This window comes from Phodopus roborovskii, unplaced genomic scaffold, assembly GCF_943737965.1.
Source record: "Phodopus roborovskii unplaced genomic scaffold, PHOROB, whole genome shotgun sequence".
NCBI lineage: Eukaryota > Metazoa > Chordata > Mammalia > Rodentia > Cricetidae > Phodopus > Phodopus roborovskii.
Window position 1 is genome coordinate 5,931,003 of NW_026126603.1, and position 19,043 is coordinate 5,950,045.

Consider the following 19,043-nt stretch of genomic DNA (forward strand, 5'->3'; position numbering starts at 1 on the left):
AGTCTAAACAATGGCTGTTACTCTCTGCACATCACTAGTGGGGATAACTCAGGTTGGCTCTTGCAAGGGTCATTTATTTCTTCAGATGCTGTAGATATTATGTTTAGTTTTACACACTATGAGGAGACATTTTTGTAAACCTGGAAATTTTACAAACTGGTAGCATATTAAACTATAATTTGCTTGGGACTGGAGAGGTATCTCAGTGGTTAAGAACACATGCTGACATTGCACAAGACCCAGGTTTAGCTTCGAACACCCACATCATGAGGTTCACAATCACCTACAACTCCAGTTCCAGGGCATCTGACTACTTCTGGCCACTACAGTCACCTGCAAGAATATGGTGCATAAAAACTTATGCAAGCACAAATATATCCACATAAATAAAAACAAAATATAAATATATTATAATATATAACATATAATATATAATATATATATCCTGAAAAATAAAAGAACTATAATTTTAAAAACAGATTTCATTAAAAATATTTTCCCTACATGGAAAAAGAGTGTTTGTCTAAAGAAATGTGATTTGCTATACAGTCGAAGCCTGAAGCAAGGATGATGGTGTGGAGATGTAGAGTTGGGAGCTCTTCCATTTTTAGAATAAAAGTGAGGGCATTTTAAAAGAGCTTTAGAGTTTACTTGGCTATGCTGTGGCTTGTTTAAAACTATGGAATGGAAATAACATAAGCTCATATTTAATTGGAAAAACTGGGCAGAGAGCAGGCATTTATATTCTTTAGAGCAGTTCAGCTGAACATCTGGGAGATTGTCACATTGTATTCATTTTTGTGGTCGATTTTACACAAGCGACCCTGACTCATAAAGTCACTGGTATGAATTTATTTTGAAGATTAGAGGCTTGTACAAAGGTAAGCACACTTTCTTGTCTCTCTCAAGTGGTAGCAGCGTTACAAAGGGTGATTTATTGGATGTCTTAAAATTATCAAAGTGCCCCGCTTGCAATCTAAACCAGTGGGGGAAAATGGTTAGTCTTACAGCTTTGCATAAATTTTACTTTAATTGCTTTAAAAATAAAGTTCATAACAATGAGCGTCAAAAATAGCTTCTTTACATTTATAAAGACAAAGAAAGGAAATAGAATGATCAGAGCTAAGTGCTCAAATAGTTATCTATTGTGATGTAACCTTTGGAAGTGATGATTCAGACATAAGGCATCCACTGGGATGCATTAGAAATTTTAAAATCTTCTGGACGATTAAAGACCTTGAAGAGACAAGGTCAGATTTCCTGAAGCTAGACTTTGAGAAAGGAGAAAGCTTATTTGTACAACAAATTGTCAATCACTCAGTGTAAGTGAGAATGCACAAACATATGGAGGACATATTGGAGAGAATAAGAAATAGTATCTACTGGGGCTGGAGAGATGGCTCAGGGGTTAAGAGCACTGGCTGGTCTTCCAAAGGTCCTAAGTTCAATTCCATGCTCTCGTGGTGGCTCAAACTATCTACATGCCAGAACACTGCATATATAGTAAATAAATAAATTTTAAAGATAAATAAACAAAATACTTAAAAAAGAAAAACCAAGGAAACAGTATCTACTTATCTTCTATTAGCCATCTCTGTCTCTTCTTCTTAATATGTGTGTGTGTGTACTTTCATATTTGTGTAAAAGGTGTATGTGCACATGTGTGTGCAGATGTGTGCACCTGAACAGATAGAGGAAGTCATCAATGTCTTGTTATACTACAGTCAGCACTATTGTTTTGAGGCTACCATCCGACAATCTGCAACACTCCTCCTGAGTATGCCTCCCACTGCACCAGAATCATAAGTGCTCTAGACTGCTTCTGGCTGTTTAATGTGGGAGCTGAGCCCTACTTACCCACAGGGTCATCTCACCAGCCCCAGGACAGTCTCTTAAAGAAGAGAGCTCCTTTTATCCCTGTAGATGAAAACAACTGTGTCAAAGCGTCCCCCTACATCACCAACTCAGTTGAGATGGCTATGGAATGAGGACCTTTGTAGCAGGCACGGCTGAGGAAAGGAAGTGACTACAGGAAAAGGTGGCTCTTCTATATCCTCAAAACTCCCCCCCCCAGACGATCATAGTTGCTGTTGAGGTATGGCCAACACCAGGGTGAGGCAGTTCCTCCAGGCTAAGATTTTGGCCACTGCTTCTCTAACTATAGAAAGCAAACTTGGGAAAAGATAGAGATGGATGTCTCAAACCCACCTTTTAATTCTTAGCACTCTATCTGGGGAGCAAAGTGATAGAAAGATGGACAGATAGGATCTCCCAACTTGTTAGCAGTCACATGCAGCTAAGTCATCTCCCCCTTGCCATGCTGGAATATGGAAGTGTCCATTACCCAGCCAGCACTATACTGGGACCTTTTGACCAAATCACCTTTCATTCTGTGTTTTTTTTTTTTTTTTTTTTTGCTGTTATTGTTTTGTTATTTATTTATTTTACTTTTTGCTTTTCCTGATGGACACTGTCATGGTATTCAAAAGTTCACTTGGGGGCCTCATCATATAACAAACTGAGAAAGAAAGCTCTTGTAGCTCTGTGTGAGATGTACTCAATGATAACGGACTACAGTACCTCCCTTGTGGCCAAGGCAGTGTTCTTGGATGATTTTTAATTTTTGTATAAGGATGTTCAAACCCAATCTGTAGTGGTGACCTCTCCATGCATTGATGCCTCAGCAAAGGTAGGCAGGGAGCAGAGGGCTTCTCATGATTGCTTGTTTCCTTCTATCTTCAGACATAGATGAATGAAAACCACTCCTACACCGTTTTCCTGAAAGATGGGACAATTAGGAGTTCCTACTAGCAGAACATCCATGGCACAACTTGACATAAAAGTAGGTGCAACTGTTGCAACAGCCAATTGACATTCACAGGGTGTCATTCAAATACTTCTCATCCACAAGGGACCTTGTGCTCAAACCCAAATCTGGAACAGGAGGAAGGGACTTAGTTTGTATTCTTGTAAGAACAGATTCTCCTACCTGCAAATCTTTTATTCCACATTGGTGAATGAACCAGTTTTCTAGAAGTCTCTGGGTTTTGTTTTTATTGTTTTGAAACAGAGTCTCACTGCAAAGCCTAGGACAGCCCAGAACCCTTGGTCCTCCTGCTTCAGTGCCCAGAGCACTAGGGTCATAAGAAAGCACTAATTCTGTCCTGCTTCTGGCTTTGTTCATTTAATCCAGCACACATCCTGGTTAACCAGAGCCAATACCTCATCCTGACTGTATCCCACATTACTAAGCTGTTTCCTGCTCTAGGTTGTTGTGATTAGTTAAAGTCTTTGGTCTGGAATGAGCAAGTTTTTCAGTTTAAAGCAACGTTCCTGGGTTCCATCATCACCATTGAATCCTGCATCCCCCTCCACTTCACCACCACTGGGTCCTGACTTGCACTGCTCTAATGCAGATGCTCTGTCCTAACTCATGGGGGACATTGGTGAGATGCTCAAAGACCCATGGGAAGACACCTTCCATATAGTGAGCACCACAACACCCAACACTACAGGGCAGGAAGCTTTATTCTTAAAACAGAAAGAGCAAAGCCGACTTTGCAGTGGAGTCATCAGCATCTACCATGCTCTTAGCCAGCCCTGCTGGTGCACACATTTCTTTGCAAGCATTTGCTGAGATATTGTAAATTACTTAACTATAGCAGCAGCATACTTTCTCTCCCTTAATCTTGATCTGATCCCCGAAGGGCTATTTATTACAGATATATACAACTTGTCATTGGAAGTGAAGTTAATGTAATATGACACAAGTAGCACACATTGTTTAATGTGTTCCAGAAAGTTAGCAAATTTAGTTCAGTGGGTATGTACATGATCTTCTGCCTCAAAAGCAGTGAGGTGGAGGGTGGGGGTGGGGATAGATATTAAACACTGCTCACTGTAGGTGGCCAATTAATACACTGTGTCCAAGCTGGAACAAATCCTTCCTCTGTATACATAAAGCATATAATCTCTTATCTGCTTAGGCATTATCAAATATTTTAGCAAATCCTAGTAACTTCAAACACAGGTTTAATGGAATGCAGAACATAATCTGGTTGAGAAGGTTTTTAAGAGAACTACTTTGCAATGCCATCATAATCTTATCCCATGTGGAAAGATGTCTGACTTGGCAAAACATGACATGCATGAAAACAAAATGCACAGTCCTTGCTCTCTAAACTTGGAGCCACAAATCAGGAAAATCACCATGATTCTTTCGAAGATGAGGGTATGGTTATGGGTCTGGTTCTCAACATTTGGTTACCAGATCATATTAATTTGAAGGAAAATTCTAATAGATGACCACATGGTATTAACAGTACAATCCAGCTGGGATTTCAGCCAGGATTAATTCAACATTGTGGTTTGTATCTCATCATCATGTTAAAAGTGATACAATTAATTAGACCACAAGCATGGAAAATATTGAAACCAACATAACCAATAATATCACCCCAACCAAATTCCAGTTCTCACACATACATTGACTTTAAAAATGGATGCATGTTTCCCCAGTGAAGCTATCTTTTTTTTTAATTTCCCTGGATGTCTGGAATGTATTTTAAGCATCTTTTCATCTTTGCTTCTTTATCTGGGATTCCCTTCAGGCATTTGGGGTGGGTGGGCTTGATGCAAGATCATCAATTAGGTAAAGTGAGAGAAATCTCCTTCTCAGACTGAGGCAAGCACAGCACAAAGCCAGAGACATGGCACAGAGAAGCTGTTTGACAGAGGTAGGAGGCAAAGTGCATGGGGAACTGCTCTTTCCTTGTGCTATAAGGAAAGCTCCATGATGAATCCAAAGGGCAGGGTCAGGCAAAAAGGCAGGAAAAGCAAAGCCATAAAAAAGGAACTCTCTCTCTCTCTCTCTCTCTCTCTATATATATATCTCTATATATATATGTATATATATATATATGTATATATATATATATACACACACACATATATGTGTGTATTTATACACACACACATATATATGTATACACACACACACACACACACACACACACACATATATATATATATATATATATATATTTTAAACGATGGTTTTTCAGGAGAGTGAAGTACGTTGTACAGTTTGCTCAGCTGAGGATGTCCAGTGCACAGAGCGATGCGGGTAACACTTCCTTGTAATTTTATATAGTAAGCAAAGATTTAGAATATTTATAGACCACCCTGAGTAAGGACATCACTGGATTGTAGGAGCATGCTCAGACCAGAACGTTCATCTTTTAAAAAGTGCCCAGTGGTCTCTGGCCATATATGGTTATAAGGAAGGTGTGCTTTTGATCTTCTGGGACCAGCAAAAAATAGAGCATGTAGTCCTTACAGCCTGGTTATGGATTCCCCTCCCTGAATTTGTTGCAATGACTGACTTTTTATCAGATCTGCCCAATAGCTGTGCTAGAGCACTGGATGTTTCCCAAATTTTGATCTCTGATCAAACCCTGTTGCAGGGATCCTTGCACTGTTCTGAGTGCCAGCCCACTGTTGTAGAGACTATCTGCAATGTGAAACTGTTTGCACCCACTTGCATGCCAGACAGTGTGTTCTGCTGGCTAGCTCTTTGCTCATGGGCAGACACAGAAAGGGGGTCTGTGTACTATATTTTAGATGGTGCATAGTCAGGCTGGTGCAAGTACCTTTTACTGATTTATGGGCAAGTCTTGAAGCAGCCAGTGTTTCTTATTACAATTGATATAGGAATGGTCCAAGCTTTCATCCATGAAGCATTTCTTTCATTATTATTCTATACAATGTAATTGTAATAAATTACAGTATTCCACTATTTATATTCACCACAAACACTTTCACAGAAGTTTCCCGTCATTCTGCATTAGTTAGCAGATGCTATGAGGTCTGATCTTAAAGATTCGTGGTCCTTGGGAAATTTCTCCATTACTAAGGCATCCAATCCCTACACCTCACAGTAGTCATTTTCTCTTTGGCAGTAAAGGCACATTATAGAGACAGCATTAACTCTTTGATGGAAACACTGGTACTCTGGTGAGTGTCATTCTGAAAATATGCTCAGTGTTAGAGCTTTTGGCTTCTCCCAGATTGTCTATGGGAAATCCCCCTTCTTCTGTTGGGTTCTAAAAGGTACGATCCTGTGTTACCATCCAGTGTCTGATGTTCTAACCTCTTTCAGAAGCCACTCATTACCAGTTCATCTCACTTGGCTTAGGAAAGGCAGGGAACAAGCAAGAAAGGGAAACATTGTCAAGAAGGAGTTCCACCTCTCCACTGCACCGCATCCTTCTTGCTCCTGACTGCCAACAGGAGCTCCCAGGGTCTGGGTGTCTACCTTCGGCATCCACACAAGTCCCACAGGAGCACTCAAGACCTAGTGTGGATGTTTACACTGTATTTTGAGTGTCAGAACACTAGTGTCTGACCAGGTGAAAAGCTTTCTGCTGCAGATTTGTCCCACAAATTGTTTTCAGAGGAAAAGGAAGTAAATAAACCAAGAATTTAAAAATGATTCAAATTTTTAAGTTTAAGACATTCTTTTGGCTGTATGAGTCTGAATAAGGTTTTTAAATAAAAAAACAACCTAATATATAATAAAGCAAGAAATAGTTTATGCATCAGGGTAGGAATAGAAGACAGGGAAGAGAGAGAGAGAGAGAGAGAGAGAGAGAGAGAGAGAGAGAGAGAGAGAGAGAAAACAAACATAAAAGAGGAAACCATTATTGATTTGAAGAGAAAACTGAACCTAAAGAAAGGTCTAGAAACCTACAAGACTGCCTCCAACTAACAATTTGAACAACCATGGAAAGGCTACCTGCCATAAGTGCCCTTCCCGGATAGTGAGATCAACAACTAACTTATCCACCATCATGGAGTCCTCATCTAGTACCTGTTGGAAACAGAAGCAAATACCCATACCTAAACACTGAGTTGAACTAGAACCCAGATGCAGATGGAGAGGTCAAGACCAGGTTGCAGAAACACATAGAGACAGCTGACCTGAACAAGGAGGAGCTAACGGGCCCCCAGATTGATAGTTGGGAATCCAGCATGGGACTGACTCAGATCCCCTGAATATGGGTCTCAGCTAGAAGGACTGAGCAGTCTACGGGACCTCAGACAGTGGAGCCAGGATGTATTCGTGGTGCACAAAAGGACATTGGGGGCACATCCACCATGGAGGTGTACTGCCTTAACCTAAAGAAAGGAGAGGAGTCCTAGTCCCTACTTCAAATGACTTGACAGATGTACATGACCCCACCTGGATGGCATTGTCCTACATATAGAATTGGGGTGGGGGGATGGGAGGGGAGGGTGGTCAGGGTGCATGTGAGGGGGGAGAGAGGGTAAGAGGGAGGGAGGGAGGGAGGAAAGGAGGGATAGGGAACTGGGATCGACATGTAAAATAAAAAATAAAAGGAAATAGAGTAATAATAGATAAATGAATGAATGAATAAATAAATAAGCCACATTAAGATAGAAAATGTACAGAGAGTCTGGATACTGTATGCTATTGTGTTGTCTTTGAATTGTTTAACTGCTGAGGAAATAATGACTCCTAAAAGAAATGCTGCTAGATTAATTAAATATATATATTTTAATAATGCCTTGACTTCAAAATTTAAGTATATGTTTCTTTGAAAAAGAGATTTTATTTGTGTTTTCACAGAAAATGATAATCTGTGGATTCCTTCCAGACTAATATGGTTTGATGAAGCAAGACCCCTTGAAGCAGTGTCTCAGGTGATTCAACATTCAAAACAGCTGGGACAAGACAGCCTTATAGACTATTACAGCCAGGATCCCCATGGTAATACATCGTCTCCAACCAGCAGGAAGCAGTTTGGAAAGAACGATGCCCAAATCCCCAAATATTGTCTATAAATGTTTGCTTTCATCTAAATGTGGTTGGTTGTAAATGGTTAATGATCACAAAAAAAAGAAATCAATGATTTTCAAGTGGCATTCCTGAAAGCCTTACTAGAAGATTGGGCTAGAATTGGAGATGGGGAGGGTACAAGAGAAAATTGATCTAATTATGAAATTGTGGTTCTTATGTCCATTGACAGTCATAATAAAATGTCACATGACAAAAGATTCTTCTGCTCAAGCAAGGGACCACAAAATACACATTCTAGGATAGTGTGCTACGAGAGGAAAGGAAAATTGGCAATCACTGTTTGGGGCAACAGATTGTATTTCCAAATAAAACTTAAGAAGATTAATAAAATATTCTCAGTGTTCATGATGAGAAAATCAATCCGTAAGTAGCCTAGAGAAAGACAATAAGGGTGGTTGTGATGATTTCAAATTCCATTAGACATAAACATAATACATTCCTACTGTGGGAAAACTTAGATTGATGGAGAAATATTTTGAAGTGACCTATAGATCAATGATTCATTTTTTTTGTAGCAAGTGGAGTTAAAAGATAACTAGTGTGTGGGTGCATGTTCGTGCTGTGTCCATGTATCTATGTATATGTGTGCACAGAGGACAACCTTAGATGTCATTCTTCTGACACTGTTTACTGTCTTTTGTTGAGACAGGTTCTCTCATTGGCCTGTAATTCAGTAAGTAGGTGGGGCCAGTGAACTACAGGGCTTGCCTGTTTCTGCCTTCCCAGTGCTGTACACACCACTGCACCCAGCTTTTTAAAGTGAGCCCTAGGCTTCAAATTCATGGGAAGAGCATTTGCCCTGCCATTACACGGCCTCACATTTATACCCGAAACCTTCTATGGAAGGAACCCACTCCTGAAAATTGCCCTCTGACCTTCACCTCTGCACTGTGGCACAAGGGTATATTACACACACTGGCATGCATGCATGTGAACACACACACACACACACACATACACACACACACACTTAACAACACTACACTTAAGAAAATAAAAGAGAATTAAGGCAAGATTTTATTGGTTTAAAATTAGAAGATGGGTGTTGTGGTGGGGACCTTTTCGAGTCAACCCACTTTTCCATTTCCACTCTATGTGGGGACAATATTTGCTTCAAAGTGATGACTATTTTCTTGGGAGTGAAGACAACAGTTCTGACCTCTGGAAATTGAATCTACTTTGAGAATGTTATTAACACTGGTCTACCCTTCACTGTCCTAACTTCTTTCCCATTATCTCTCAAAGAAAATAGTTATAAAATAAATAAAAAGTAATTTCTACTGAGACAAGAAAGGCCAAGTAATCAGTTAGGAAAGAATTGTCTTAATGAACTGCTAAGCCTCAGCTGGACCTCCCAATGTAAACCAAAAGTAAATGCCTACAGCTTCTGCTAAATTGAGCCAAAGGTTATCTAGTCTCTCTGAAATCTTTAAAAAGGCACAATTACCCAAGCAGAGGCCATGGGAATGGACTTGGGCTGGGGGTGAGTGGGTATATGATCACTATGCTAGGAGTCAAGGTCTATAGGATTTTCTCCAAATGTATTTTAGATTAAGTACTATACACTTACTGGATCACTCTGCAACTCACAGTGACTGAAGGTCTTCAAAAGCAGTGGGATGAAAATTTGCCTGTCACATAATGAAGGAATTAAACTCATCCATTGATGGTAGAGCCCAGTCTCTCCTTTTCTTCTAACCAGGGTTCAGCAGGACAGTGGAGTGACACTTATATTAATCCTTTGTCTTCCTTTACTCCTTCCTCCTAAGGCTGGGTACTCACCTTCCTACTTCTCTCACAGGAGGCTTTAACTACTCTATGACATGGAGAAAAAGGCCTCTTTATGTGTTTCTTCCTCCACACTGAATACTGAAGGGAACCCTTTTCCTGTACTTACAGTGAAGTCATAGATACTCAAGAATGACTATGGACCCCTGCCCATCAATGTCCAGATGGGAGAGCTGTCCCTGAGGCCATAAGAGCAGGAAAGCTGTCCTTGTTCCTCATCAACTGCTGCACTCAGGAGAGTGGTCCTTACACCTCACTTAAGCAACACAGTAGAACTGGCCCTCAAGGTATTGGTGGGAGAGAGCCAACCCTGAGGATATAAAAGCCTGAGAACTGGCCATATCCCCTTCATCATTGCGTCAAGGGGGTAAACTAGGCAGGACAATGCTGGAGAGCTCACCTTGATGGTGAGGACAGAGGAGAGCTGATCAATCCTGCAACTACCCAGGCCCAGAACTAAGGTTAAGTGTTGGCCCAAGCCAACATCCATCCATCTGTGATCTGCTCTGTAAAGGAAATAGAAAATGATCAAGGAACACACTTGCATACACACATACCCACATACACATGAAAATGCACACACAGATACATGCTTAACACACACAGGTGTGTGTGTGTGTGTGTGTGTGTGTGTGTGTGTGTGTGTGTAGGGGAATCCTGTGGACCCAGAGCTACAGGGTCCCTATGACACAAGGCAACAAAGGGATGTTCAGGAAGAGTCCTAGTGAGGGTCTAGTATTTATGGTGTAAGAAAGACCCAGGGCCTTGAATCAAACCAATGATTCTTTGCTATGAATATGGCATATAAAGATGTATGGAATATTGCATGACTCACTGAGTCACACTGCAGCTTCAATGAAGATATTTTCCCCTTCTTTCTTTTTCTTTTTTTCCCCTCTTTTTCTCTTAAATTTTATTTTGTTTTATTTTAGGGTGGAAAGGGAGATGGGTGGGATTGGGGTGCATGATGTGAAGGACATAAAGAATAAATGGTAAATTTTTAAAAATGATTATTGATTAAGTAAGCAGCAGAGGGTAAAATAACTTTTTAAAGTGAGATAAATACATAAAAGGGAATAAAAGTTCCCTGCCAGGGATATTGTCAGTATAATGACAGACAATATGATAGGTCTGTTTATTCTTTGTGTCTGTTCCTTTTGTTGTTGTTTTCTTTTCTAATTTGTTTATTTTACGTGTATAGATTCTTTATCTTCATGATGCATGCAAGAAGAGGGCATCAGCTCCCATTATAGATGGTTGTGAGTCACCATATGGTTGCTGGGAACTGAACTCAGAACAATTGGTAGAGCAGTCAGTGTTCTTAACCTCTGAGCCATCCCTCTGGCCATTTTGTGTCTGTTCCTTAGGACAGTAAATTCAACGTGACCAGAAGTCCTTACTTAGCTAATGGCAAATAATACACCTGTTGTCAGCATCCCTTTCAGCTTTATGTGTTATTTAAGAGAATTTCAGCCCACAGCCTAGAACATTTCTTTTAGGTAACGGATCATTAAGGGTTAATGACCCTGCACCTTCCCAGAGGCCAAGACTTATTTCTAATCAGTCAGCAGCACCCTCCCCTGTCCTGAAACAACATGATTATTGTTTAATTTAAACACAATCTACCATGCTTGCTGAATGTTCCTATCTCTGCTCTGAAAACATATCAAGCCCATTTCAATGGATGTAATCAGCTGTTTACAAATCAGCTGCTTCTTGGAAACACCAGGAAGTGCATCTCCCATTTCATAGAATTTGCAAACAGTGTCCTAAGAGATCAGTGCATACTCTTTGTCTTCCGTGGCTGACACACACGTGTGTTCATGGGTGCACATTTTAAAATTAGCAATCGAGGAACGTTTTCACCTCATGGCGCTCTCTCTGCTGGACTTGATGGGTTTCTTGAAACATGGGGATGACACTTGTCTTCTGTCTGAGGACAGTCTGGCTTGTGTTTCTTCAGGCTATTGATAGTGATTTTAGAAATGCCTTGGAGTTTTAAAAATCAACGAAACTAAATGTATTGTGGATTTTCCCGGAGAAGTTTTGCTTTGCAAATATTTACTGCTGCACAAAAAGTTGTTGCATTTCTTCAGTCTACTTGCTAATCCCCTGATTAGACGGCTTGTACTTGAAGGAGCCACAGAAAAATCACAGCACCCGCCAAAGGCAAATAGACTGTGGATGTCTTTCAAAATTCTGGTTTTTTTTCTTCTTCAATAGCTTCTATTTTTGTTTTTTGATAAAAATAAATGATGTAGTCTAACAAGCCACTCATTGATCTTTGACCTCTTTGGCAACATCAAAAGCATTTTAAAAGCCAATTAGTGGAAATACAGAGAAAAGGTCATTTTATTACAGCACTCAACATTACAGCCACTACATTGCACATAGATTCAATTACCCCATGGTTTTCTTTAGACAAATAGAAAAGAAAATACCTCCATCGAAAAGTAGGTAGATGTTGGCATGCACAGACAATCTCTCTCATACTCATGCTTAATATGATCATTTTCTAAAGACAACCAACACATGGAGCCACCATGTGTGTGTGCTTTCTCTTCACCATGTCTTTATATCAACCAGAGACGGCTCTGATAAACGATGCCGACTGATAATCCCCAGGCTAATTTTAGCCATTGGCTTTAATTGCTTTCTTAAAACTGCTTTTGATGGGACTGTTTCAGAAGACATAATCCATAAAAGACTAAAGATTTGTTTTTAGTTTCTTTCTGTCTTTTTTCTCTGGCCCTGTTGGTGATAATTTGGAGAACAAAAGAGAGAAATACAACAAAAGGCATAGAAGATCACTGTGCTAAATATAAACATTTAGAAATTAAAACAATTATTCCATTAAATAATTACCTACTATGCTTTTAATTAAGTTCATAAATGGTGTGTGTGTGTGTGTGTGTGTGTGTGTGTGTGTGTGTGTGTGTGTTGGGTGATGCTAGGACTCAAACCCAGAGCTTTGTGCACACTAGGCAAGTGTCCCACCACAGAGCTATATCCTTGCCCACGTATATATTTATATATTCTTTTTATTCTGATTTGATTTGAGAGCCTGTGATAGCGAAGCTCTGGGATTTCTACACCTAGGACAATACAATGAAATAAAAACAAAGTTGATGTTCTAGAAAATCTTAGTGTCTCCCTGAATGCCACACTCTGCTAAACCCTCTTATAGATTGTGCTGGGACATAGTGTCCTTTAGCCTGTCCCATTAGAAATGATAGACATTTTTTTTCTCTAAACATGACATATATTTTATATTTTCATATACATATATGCTAAATGGACAGGTATACTGAAAAAGCCACCCCAAACCCACTAGAACAAAAAGCTAGATATATTCTGATATGAAGTATAATAATATAATGTAAAAATATGTGGAGCTGGTAGAATAAAGTCACCAGCTTGTGACATACCAGCTCAGTCACTGAAAACTATGGGACTTTGATTTTCTGATCAGGAGTTTACAGCTCTTTCCCTTAAAGCACAAGCACAGTCCAGTCATCAGAACCAGATGCTGGAGGCTTTTCTGTTCAGTTATAGTTATCAATGTCGAGTTTGAAAGATCCAAGGCTTTCATGTGAGAACTTGACTATGCCTGCAATCACGTCAAAGCCTGTACATGCCTTTGAAACAAAAAAGAAGGCAAAGTCATTCTGATCACATTTTTCTCTTTAACTCTAATTTTAAGTTCAAAAATTATTTCTTAAGAAAATTCACATGCTTGGACAGCATACAAACTTTCTGGCTTAATGTTTTCAGATTTCAGGCAGTCACTGGATAAGCTTTTCACACTCTGCTTTGCTCTGCTGGCTGCTTGCTTTGTTTGATGGAGTGCAGTCAGTGGTTGAGAGCACAAAGGCCACCCCTCCCCAAATATCTGCAGTGGATGGGGCAGCCCCAAAGTCACTGTCCATAGACAGAACCAACACGGTGGTAGGAATAGGTTCACACGGAACACCCCATGTGTACAAGAAAATCCAGCGCTTTCAGCCCCTTGCTGCTCTTTGGGCACCCAGATATTCTGCGTATTGTTCCCCCCAACTGTTCAAATAGTCTATACAACTCTTCTTTAATTCTCATGGTATTAATATATAAAAATGTATACACTTGATTTGAGGCATCTACAATTAATAATGTAAGTTCAGAGAATAAGAAACTAAGTTCAAAACCTCATTTATCAAAATGTCAACTATGTTTTAATTTTTTGGTGTAATATATGAAATCAGGTAGCATAATTAACTGTTCTCTGTATAGTAAATATGAATGTCTATATTATTTTGACTTCAAAGCTATTTAGAATTTTAATTGTATAAACACGCGCTTTGTGAAGTGGAGATAATGAGCATAAATGAGTAAGTACATAAATAAACAAATAATTAGATGGTATGGGAATATGACTAATGAAGAATTAGGGCATACTATGATTTGTTTTTCTTTGTAAATGGTTTGGTATATGTGTATACTTGACTCGACCATGGGGTGCCCAAATATTTTCCCAGACATCACTTTTGATATACTCATGGTGAGATTAGGTTTGAATTAGCTAACTGGGTGAATAAAACAGAGTGTTCTTCCCAGATATTAAGGTTGCACACTGGAATTTTATACTGCTCCGTAGATCCAAGAAAAAAGCAGCCAGAATAATGAAAGTATTTTAACTGAATTAAAATGAAAGCATAGAATGATAATATTGTTTAACATTTAAGAAAATGACAATGTTTAAAAGAAAAGAAAACACAAGTTTTAAATGCTTATGTTAGAAATAATGCACCTTAAAATCAATTGTTCTTAGGCTTTTCACCTTAAAATAGAGGGAAAAAGTTCAAATTAAACTCAGAGATTAGAGAAGGGAGAAATAAGAGTGACAATCAGTAAAACAGATAATGGATTAATAATGGAAATTAATGGTATGTAACCTAGTTCCTTGGAATTAGTATCAGGAAATGAAAGGGAGACATCACTGTATAACCTATAGGAATTTAAATTATAACAAAGAGTTAGAATATACCAAATAGTATTTGTGCTTAGATTTAAAAATAAACACATTCCTTGAAATAAAAAAATTTCGAAGGTTTCCACATTATTTAGAGATAGGTTCTTTCACTAAAGATAGAGCTCACAAATTCATCCAGACTGTCTGACAAACAAGACCCAGCAATCCTCTTGCTTTGCTCCCAGAACAGGAACTCTAGGTGCACACTGCCCAATCGAACCTTTACAGTGAGGTCTGGACTCAGGTCCTCAGGCCTGCACATCAAGCATTTCACTAACAGAACCATCCATCCTTTGGCCTATAAAGCTATAGTTAAACATTTCTCTTCAGAGAACACTAAAATCTCAAATCACTTCATATGGTGAATTATTTCAACTGATTTAGAAAGGAAATTAGCAGCATTATACAAATTATTTTAAAAGGTAGAAAATAGAGACATATTTGACATTTTTTCATCAAAATTGAAGTCCAAACCAGACAATGGCATTAGAAGAAAATCAATCATTAATTCATTAATACCTTTTATGGAACTAGATAAAATACAAGAAATCAACAAATTAAGTTCAATAATACATAAAGCAATAACAATAATAGGTCACTGTCGAACACTATTGTTGAAATGTAAAACTGCAGGAGATTAAAACCAACCAATGCCACATATCACATTAACAGATAGAAGGGAAAATATGATCGCCTCAACATGATACAGAAAAGCCGCTATCAAAACCCAACATCATTCATGATAAAACTTCTCAAATCAGGAGCACAGAAGCAAACTCCTAACCTTTATGAAAAAGACATTTGTGAATTTCTGCCAGTCATTATGCTGCTCACTGGAGTAAGAGCAGCGACTTCCTCTGCATGGGGTAGGTGGTGTCAACAGGTGCCATGGCCTTCAGGCTACCAAAACTAGTGAAGCCCAACTAGAGAAGCAATGAGAGCCATCTAAAATAAAGAGTGCTCACTTGAATCTGAAATGTTCCCCACCAGCTCATTTGGGATTCTTGTTTTCTGGATGGTGGCATGATTGTGAGAGGCTGTGTTATTGGGACTTGGCTGGAAGTTCATCTTCCTTCATGGATCTGCCCTATTAAGTTTTCCTGGAAATGAAAATAGGAAGGCAGAAGTAATCTCAATTTCAAGGGCAGTTTGACACTACTACATTTAGCAAACTAATGTCAGTAGGTTCACCCTTCAGCTTATGCTACCCCCACCTAACTTTTTCAAAACTCCAAGAAAGAAAAGCCTACTATAATAACTCAGCAAAAGAATTCAAGGGCCTGAAGCCATGTCAGGGACAGGAAGCAGGAGACTTGAACATCAGGACCTGGTCCTTTTGGGATAGCAAAAGAACAGGGTGGCTCAGCACTAACTGATTGGAAAGCAATCTTCTGAAGAACACTAAGAGAGTGCTGACACATTTTCAGTGCTGTTAGAAAACAAATGGCGGACCCCCACCTATGGCCTCTGCCAGAGCTCCAGGCCTCTGCAGGAGATCCACCTATCCCCATGGGATCACCCTGAGTCCCTGCCTGCCTGATCTTTGACCCCCACCGCCAGACCCCTGCTGGAGGAGAGACCTCTTAGAGAGCTTGGACCACCCATAGTTATAGACATTGAACTTCTGACCCACCTATGCCCTCCTGGGGAGTAGTATATATATATAGAGAGAGACACCCACCTGCACCCACTGGAAGAAGCTATGGGAAGGAAGATGGCAATACAAGAAAACACCTAACAATAGAAAGACAAGCATGACACCACCGGAATCTAGGGACTCTACACAAACTAGACCTGAACACACCAAAGCAGATGATGCAGACGAGAACAACTTAAAAAAATATCTTCATAAAAATGATAGAGGCCCTCGAAGATGATGTGAGAAAATCCCTTAAAGAAAGGGAAGAAAAACAAACAAAAAACTGGAAGAAATAGAGGAAAAGACAAAGGCAAAAAATGCAAGAAATGAAAAAAATATCTTAAAGAAATAAAGGAAAGTCAAGAAAAAAAATCAAACAGTTGAAGGAAACAACTCAAACAGTTCAAGACTAAAAAACTGAAATAGAGACAATAAAGAAAACACAAACTGAGGGAATGCTGGAAATAGAAAAGCAGGGCAAACGATAGGGAACTAAAGATGCAAGCATAACTAACAGAATACAAGAGATGGAAGAGAGAATCTCAAGCGCTTAAAATAAACTAGACGAAATAGATTCATTGACCAAAGAAAATCTTAAACCCAACAAATCCTTAACACGAAACATCCAGGAAATGTGAGACCCTGTGAAAAGGCCAAACCTAAGAATAATAGGCACAGAAGAAGGCAAAGAAGCCCAGCTCAAAGGTGCAGAAAACATATTTAACAAAATCATTGAAGAAAACTTTCCCAATCTGAAGAAGGACATGCCCATGAAAGTACAAGAAGCATACTGAACACCAAATAGACTGGACCAAAGAAAAAAGACCCCTCAACACATAATAACCAAAACTAACATACAAAACATAGAAAGAATATTAAGAGCATTGAAGGAAGAAGGCCAGGTAACATATAAAGGCAGACCTATCAAAATTACATCTGACTTCTCCATGGAAACTCTCAAGGCCAGAAGGTCCTGGATAGATGTTCTGCAAGTACTAAGATGCCAGTCCAGGCTACTATACACAACAAAACTCTCAATCACTATAGATGGAGAAAATATATTTAATGACAAAGCCAGATTCTCACAATACGTATACACAAATCCAGCCCTACAGAAAGATCTGGAAGGAAAACTCCAACCCAAGGAAATTAACTATGCTCACAAAGACATAGGAAATAGATAATCCCTCTTCACCAGAATCCAAGGGTAAAGCCAGGCAAATATATTCACAATACCACTGCCAATAACAAATCTAAAACAAACAAGAATTAACAGTACATGGTCCTTATTTCCTTCAATATTAATGGTCTTAACTAGCCTATAAAAAGACACAGGCTTACAGAATGGATACAAAGACAGAATCCATCCCCTTGCTGCATATAAGAAACACATCTAAGCTTCAAAGACAGACATTACCTCATGGTAAAGGATTGGGAAAGAATCTTCTAATCAAATGGACCCAAGAAGCAAGCAAGTGTAGCTATCCTAATATCTAACAAGTTAGACTTCAAACCAAAATCAATCAAAAGAGATGAAGACGATTATTTCATATTCATCACAGGAGAAATCCGTCAGTACAAAGTCTCAATTCTGAACATCTATGCCCCAAATACAAAAGCACCCATATTTGTAAAAGAAACACTACTAAAACTCAAAGCTCACATAAAACCTCAAACATTTATTGTGGGAGACTTCAACACACCACTTTCACTGCTAGACAGGACCAGCAGTCAGAAACTTAACAAAGAAACGAAAGAACTAACAGAAGTTATGTCTCAATTGGGTTTAACAGACATCTGTAGAATATTCCATCCAAACACAAAAGAATATACCTTCTTTTCAGCTCCACATGGAACCTTCTCTAAAATCCACCACATACTAGGTGACATAACAAACCTCAAAAAGATACAAAAAAATTGGGATAGTCCCCCATATCTTATCAGACCACCATGCTTTAAAGTTGGAATTCAACAACACAAATTGCGGAAAACCTACAAACTCATGGAAACTGAACAATGCATAATTGCACTATCAAAGAAGAAATAAAGAAAGAAATTAAGGAGAATGAGGACACAACATGTCCGAACTTATGGGACACCTTGAAAGCAGTGTTACAAAGGGAAGTTCATTGCACTAATTGTCCACATGAAGAAAACAAAGGATAGTCACATTAGAGAATTAACAGCACAACTGAAAGCCTTAGAACAAAAAGAAGCAAACTCACCCTGGAGTAGTAGATGCCAGGAAATAATAAATTTGAGGGCTGAAACCAATAAAGTAGAAACCAGGAAAACAATACAAAAACAAAAACAACCAATGCAACACAGAGTTGGTTTTTCGAGAGAATAACAAGATAGACAAACCTTTATCCAAACTAACCAAAAAGCAGAGAGAGAATATGCAAATTAACAAAATTAAAAAACGATAAGGGGGACATAACAATGGACACTGAGGAACTCCAGACAATTTTCAGGTCATGCTTTGAAAACCTGTACTCCACAAAATTTGAAAATTCAAAGAAAATGGACAAATTTCTGGAAAACTATCACTTACCAAAATTAAATCAAGAACAGATAAGCAACTTAAATAGACCTATAACCCCTTATGAAATAGAAGCCATCATTAAAAGCCTCCCAACCAAAAAAAATAAATGAATAAAATAAAAGCCAAGGGACAGATGGCTTCAGTGCAGAATTCTACCAGAAATTCAAAAAACAGCTAATAC